Source organism: Hevea brasiliensis, chromosome 4 (genome assembly GCF_030052815.1).
Source record: "Hevea brasiliensis isolate MT/VB/25A 57/8 chromosome 4, ASM3005281v1, whole genome shotgun sequence".
Taxonomy (NCBI): domain Eukaryota; kingdom Viridiplantae; phylum Streptophyta; class Magnoliopsida; order Malpighiales; family Euphorbiaceae; genus Hevea; species Hevea brasiliensis.
This window is the reverse complement of record NC_079496.1, coordinates 49,200,412-49,206,786: the sequence shown is the minus strand read 5'-3', so window position 1 is coordinate 49,206,786 and position 6,375 is coordinate 49,200,412. Positions and strand designations below refer to the sequence as shown.

At 36.1% G+C, this 6,375-nt stretch overlaps 1 non-coding gene across 1 annotated transcript; it reads left to right on the top strand.

Annotated features, from left to right (window-relative positions):
• Nucleotides 1-4,796: 4,796 nt before the first annotated feature.
• Nucleotides 4,797-4,903, top strand: LOC131179686 (small nucleolar RNA R71). Its single transcript, XR_009148573.1, has one exon. It is a non-coding gene; the product is annotated as a small nucleolar RNA R71 (small nucleolar RNA).
• Nucleotides 4,904-6,375: the final 1,472 nt, after the last annotated feature.

Below are 6,375 nucleotides of genomic sequence, written 5' to 3'. Positions count from 1 at the left end.
TTAAATTCAACTTTCTCTTCCCCAACTTCTAATGTAAGCCTCCCATTTTTTACATCAATCACACTCCAAAGAAGAGCAAGGAAAGGTCTACCAAGAATAATAGGAATGTGTACATCCTCCTCCATCTCCAATACCACAAAATCCACTGGTATGAAAAATTTTCCAACTTTCAGAGGAACATTCTCAATTACCCCAATTGGAAATTTAATAGACCTATCTGCTAACTGTAGTGATATGGTAGTAGGCTTCATTTCTTCAATCTTCACTTTCTCATAGATAGATAATGGCATCAGACTAACACTGGCTCCAAGATCACATAAAGCCTTATCTATACTGATATCCCCAATGTGACATGGTATGGAGAAACTGTGACACCCCTTACCCGTGTACAGTATACCCGAGTAAGCAATGTCACACGGTGTACCGGCACACTCTAATATACCTTAATTAATTTTTATCATGCTTTTGAATATAACTTGTGAAATATAATATATTTGAGCCATTTATCAAAATTATAATTTATTTGAGGTTCCGAAAATTTTGTAGAAAATCCGGCAGAGTACCGGCTAAAAATGGAGAAAATAGTTCTTCGGAACCTGTGAAAAACACTTCCAATATTCATACTCAATCATTCTCAAACTCCAATGTCATCACAAACTCAATATTTTTCAACATCATTACTCAATCAATCATTTCTCAGGGTACTCATATATAAGCAACAAATAAATACTCAAATTACTTCCATACATAACCATAAATCTTCATTATTTACATGAACCTCAAAATACATTACATAGGTTCAATTACATATGAGAAAATAAAAATTAGTTACAAAATACCAAAATGACACCTAGTGTCCTACCAATGCACTGTAGGTGGTGAGGTGACACGAACACTATGCAGAGCTGCAGGATGTCTCACCCAGTCTGCGGTCTACTGGGCTCTCGATCAGTATCTCCAGAACCTACGCGTGGCAAAAGCAACTCGCTAAGCAATGATGCTTAGTGGTGCAATAATAAAATAAAAGAAAATAGCAGAAAATAAATATGCATTGAATGTATAAGTCTTATTTGTTTTGTATTTGTATATCCATTTATTTCGTTAACTTTGTCCACTTTCATTCATTTGGTTGCCCAAGTAACCTATACTAAATGACTGGACTGGATAAACGGGTAAACTGGCACTGGGTATCAAGTACCTCGGGCCGTCACACCATCGGTCACATATGTATCTCCCGGTGTGCAACAGAACAGCTAACAAGCTGTAAATAATATTAGGCACGAGGCCAAGTCTCAACACAATGTCAAAATGGCTAAAAGCCATAAAATCACAGAATGGCATAATGCCATATGCAGTACTGCTAACTGAACCCTATTGGCATGCCAAACTATCCAAACCAATCTTGTTAGGTATACTAGGGCATTTAATACTTTTGAATTCTTCAATTTTTGAATTTCTAGTTTTTGGTGTCACTATTCACTTCATTGGTCAACAAAAATGTTGACTTTTGGATAGAAAATAGGTACATTGGTTTTAACACTCCCAATGTACCACATTTCACATTTAAAACTTGTTGGAATTGAGCACCCATACCATTTCTAAACTTAAAACCAAGAGGGCAGAATTTTCAGTTTTTGAAGCCTACTTTTACTATTCCATTAAGCACTGTTGCTGTGGGAATTTGAGGAAATGGTAAACATGAAAGTTGTTCCTTATTTTGTCTAGTTGAATTTTCTTTTTTGAATCACTCCATTTGGAGTTTTGTAGCTCCAGATATGGTCCAAAAACCACAGCTGGCCGGATTGAAAAAACTGCAGAATTACCAAATCTACAGTACCATGAACAGTGACTGCCACTGCCTTGTTGAATAGGTTTTGGTCATAATTTGGGGTAGGTTTATTCATGAAAGTTGTTTGTCTATATCTCATCTTGTTGCTTTAAAAATTTCAGGTCAAATGGACCATTCTACAGTGAGTTATGGCCAAATGAACAGTTACTATTCATTTGGTCATTCTGCAGAATTTGCTTGCAGGGTATCCGGATTGGGGCCAACTTTTGGTCCACTTGCCTTGGTCTTTTGGGAATGGTTTCTTCAGAAATATTGTGCCATTATAAGTCTAGTTTCATTTCCAATTGGCCAAACACCAATTGAACCTACACATCCAATGATATGGCAGTCCAAATAGGCTGGACTCACAGCCTCCCTGCTGCTGTCACTAGGCAGCCTACCATTTCACTTTGCCATGCTATATTTCAGTCCAATTTATGGTCAACTCACCTCAAATGGTCACTAATTGACCATTAGAATGTTCTTTAATAATTTCATAGGCCAAGTCAAATTTGCACTCCCAAACCCTAGCCCAAATTCAAAGTTTACACCAATTACCCTAGTTAGCACACCAATTCATTATACATGTATATATATATACCTTAAACATAATCTCTAATTCATTCTAAGTCCCTTAAAACAATCAAACTCATTCCTTCCTTAGGGCTGCCGAAATTCATGGTATGTATACACATGAGTTTTAATCCATTTAATTTACAATTTCATACTAAATTCAAGTCCCTAACATGGAAATAAAGAGTTTTAGGTATATAGGTGCACTAACCTCTTGTAGGGCAGAATTTTCCCAAGCTTGACTTCACTTTCTTTCCTTTTCTAGGCTGCCAAACACTCCTCCTTGGTGTGGGTATAATTTTTAGTGAAGAGAGGATAAGGTTTTGAGGTGAAATAAGGTGAGGTTTGGGAGCTTTAGTGAGCTTTCTAGGTGGAATGGTTATGGAATTTGAGAGCTACGGGTGGGTTTTAGGAAAGTGATGGCTGCTGGAATTTTTAGGAGCTTTTGCTGTATTCTTATCCATATTTTATTGGTTAATTTAAGTGTTGATTAAATGTGATTGGTGGGTAAGTGTTTAATGACATCATATGATTTCATAATTGGTATTTTCTTCCATTTTCTTTTCTTCTTTTCTCTACTCATTTTCAATTCAATTTTTAGCAATATTTATTCATATTTTAGATTATAATAATTATTTACTTAACTGGACAAGTCGGCCAAAAATCACCTGTGAAGGCGAAATGACCAAAATACCCTACGTTTGGCTTAACGGGTCAAAATTGTCTGTACCGATTGAAAAATTTTTCTAAATATTTTCTTGGCTTTCTAATGCCATAGGAACCTCAATGACCCTTCTATGGAGTCCCAAAGATTATTTTATGAATTTTTCCCCGGGTCTAGGGCTCCTAGTTGCGAGAACCGCAACTTCCCTCTGGGTTACCCATCGCTTGGGCACCGGCTCATTTAACTTAGTTGTATTTTATTTCTAAAATTTTTACTAAATTTTTCTTATTAATATTTGAGTTAATTATGGTCCCTCACTTTAATTTAAATATTTTTCCGAACGTTCTAACTGTCCGGACCGACACCGGTCACCGGAACAGTAGAATGTATGGAGTTGCTACCGGGAGGGTGTTACAGAAACTTCCAGGATCTTTCAGTTTGGGTGGAAGCTTATTTTGCAAGATAGCACTGCTTTCTTCCGTGAGAGCTACAGTCTCAAATTCCTCCAATTTCTTCTTGTTAGATAAAATCTCCTTCAAAAATTTAGCATATGAAGGCATTTGTGCTAAAGCATCAGTGAAAGGAATAGTCACATGCAAAGACTTCAATACTTCCAAGAACTTCCCAAATTGTTTATCCAATTTCGCTTTCTGGAACCTTTGTGGGAATGGTAAAGGTGGCATGTAGGCTTTAGGTGTAACATATTTTGGTTCTTCCTCTTTGCTTTCCCTCTCTTTACTTCCTTTTTCTTCCACTGAATTTTCTTTCTCAGCTCCAATTCTAACTTCAACTTCAGTTTGTTCATCTCCTTCTCTGTTTTTCTCTTCTTCAATTTTCTCTTTAATCTTTTTATCTCCATTCTCCAATATTTTTCCACTCCTTAATGTAATAGCCTTGCAATGCTCCCTTGAATTTTCTGGCTGGCTAGGGAGCTTGCCAAATGCTTTGTTACTTGAAGAGCTAGCTTGTTGAGCTATTTGATTCTCTAACATCTTGTTGTGTGTTGCCATTTGATCCACTTTAGATGCTAATTGAGAAATCATTTCTTGTTGACTTTGATGGCTCACAAGTAAAGTTTCAATCATAGCTTCCAACCTAGCTGTCTTGTCTGGTTGTGCTTGTTGTGGTAGAGGTGGAGCATGTGCATTTTGAGGTTTAGAAATTCCAGGAGGAGGACCTCTATTCTGCTGAAAATTCCAATTTTGTTGATATCCAGAAGGTTGCTGAAAATTCTGATTATGCCCTTGTCTACCTCCCCAAGAGAAATTGGGGTGGTTTCTCCATGCTGGATCATAAGTTGCAGAAAATGAGTTACCACCTGGTCTTTGATTGTAGTTCCCCACATAATCCACTTGCTCACTTGAAAAATCTTGATTAAGAGCAGAAAAATCTGCTGCACAATTGACATTTGCAGCCCCAACTTCTACTGAATTACTAGAACCTCCGGCTGAAGAATCTACTTTCATGCTTAGCTTGTCCATCTTCCTTGTCAAAGCATCAAACTTAGCATTTATCATATTCATGGCATCAAGCTCAAACATACCAGCTAGTTTCTTGATTTCATTCCTCTCACAACTCCATTGGTAGTTATTATAAGCAATTTTATCAAGAGCAGAAAAAGCTTCATCTTCAGATTTCTCCATAAGATCACCTCCAGAAGATGCATCAATTGTACTTCTAATAGCAGGTGAAACTCCATTGTAAAAGTTTTGAACAAGCATCCACGTAGGAATCCCATGATGTGGACATCTTCTTTGCAAATCCTTGTACCTCTCCCATGCTTCATACAAGCTCTCATCATCTCTAGGTTTGAAAGAAGTCAGCTCATTTCTTAGCTTAGCTGTCTTGCTTGGTGGAAAATATTGAGCTAAAAATGCTTGACAAAGTTCATCCCATGTTGTGATAGAACCCGGTGGCAAAGAATGTAACCACTCTCTAGCTCGGTCCTTCAGAGAAAAAGGAAATAATCTGAGTCGAATTGCATCATCAGAAACTCCATTTATCTTCAACATATCACTGATCTCAAGAAAGTGTGCTAGATGCACATGTGGACTTTCACTTGGATTTCCTCCAAATTGTGATTGTTGTACCATCTGGCAAAGTGCAGGCTTCAGTTCAAAATTATTAGCTTCTACCCTTGGTCTTGTGATACTTGGCATGAAATCTCCAATGTTAGGATAAGCATGATCCTTCACAGAGCGCTTGTTATTGTTGTTGTTGGCCATTTCTTCTTGTAATTCCTCTTGCTCTTATGCTCTTTGTTGTTGTTGTTGAGCTTTAATTTCAGCTTTTCTCCTCTTAGATTCTGCTCTTAAAGCTTTTGCTGTCTTTTCTATTTCTGGGTCAAAGAATAGATTGATTTCTTCACTTTTTGTCCTTCTCATAAAATAAAGTACCTGAAAAAACAAAATAAACAAATTCTCAAAGTAAAATGGTAAAAAGAAAATAAAATAAAATGCACAAATTAACCAAACAAACAATTGTTCAATATCAAACAAAAATCAAATCCCCGGCAACGGCACCAAAAACTTGATGTTGACTATTCCGCAAGTATACGGGTCGTCTCAAGTAATAAAGTGATGAATCAAGTATCATTCCCACGAGGATTTGCTGTTTGATTACCAAACTATGAATGAAGCGACTATTTGGGCTAATGATTAATGAATAAATGGTAAATGTAAATGAGCAAGGTAAATTGATTAATCTAATTAAAATGGGTAAGGAGCAAACAAATAAATTCTAATTCTAGTTCGTAATTAAACTAAATTAACAATGGGTAATTTAAATGAAAGTCTAATTATGGTAAAAGTGATTCCAGAGTTGGGGTTTATGCATAAATTAATTGGGATTTGTCTTGGGCATTCCAATTTTTAGGGAAAAATAGAGTTTGAAGGAAATTGATTCTATATTCCTTTGATATCTTTTTCAAGCAAACCAAAGTGTGTTCTAAAATAACCAAACCTACTTTCGTATGTTATTTGATTACTTTAAAACCCATTAAGTTTTGTAACCAATAATTAATTCCTCTTAAAATCCTAGTTATTTCTAAATCTAGGTGATTTTAAGTTCCAATCCTTGATTATCTATCAATGACTTTCACCTTTCGGTCCTTCAATGAACGATTAACATAATACCCAATGGGTACCAACATTAGGCAAGTAAATCAAGCACACAAGGAAGGAATCAAAACTCATATTTATGTAAAATAAGGAAATACCTAGTACAAATCCACAAATCAATCTAAAACATATTTCCCAACTCTGAAATCTAAAGAGATTACTCACTCATAATGGTATTTACAAGAAATATT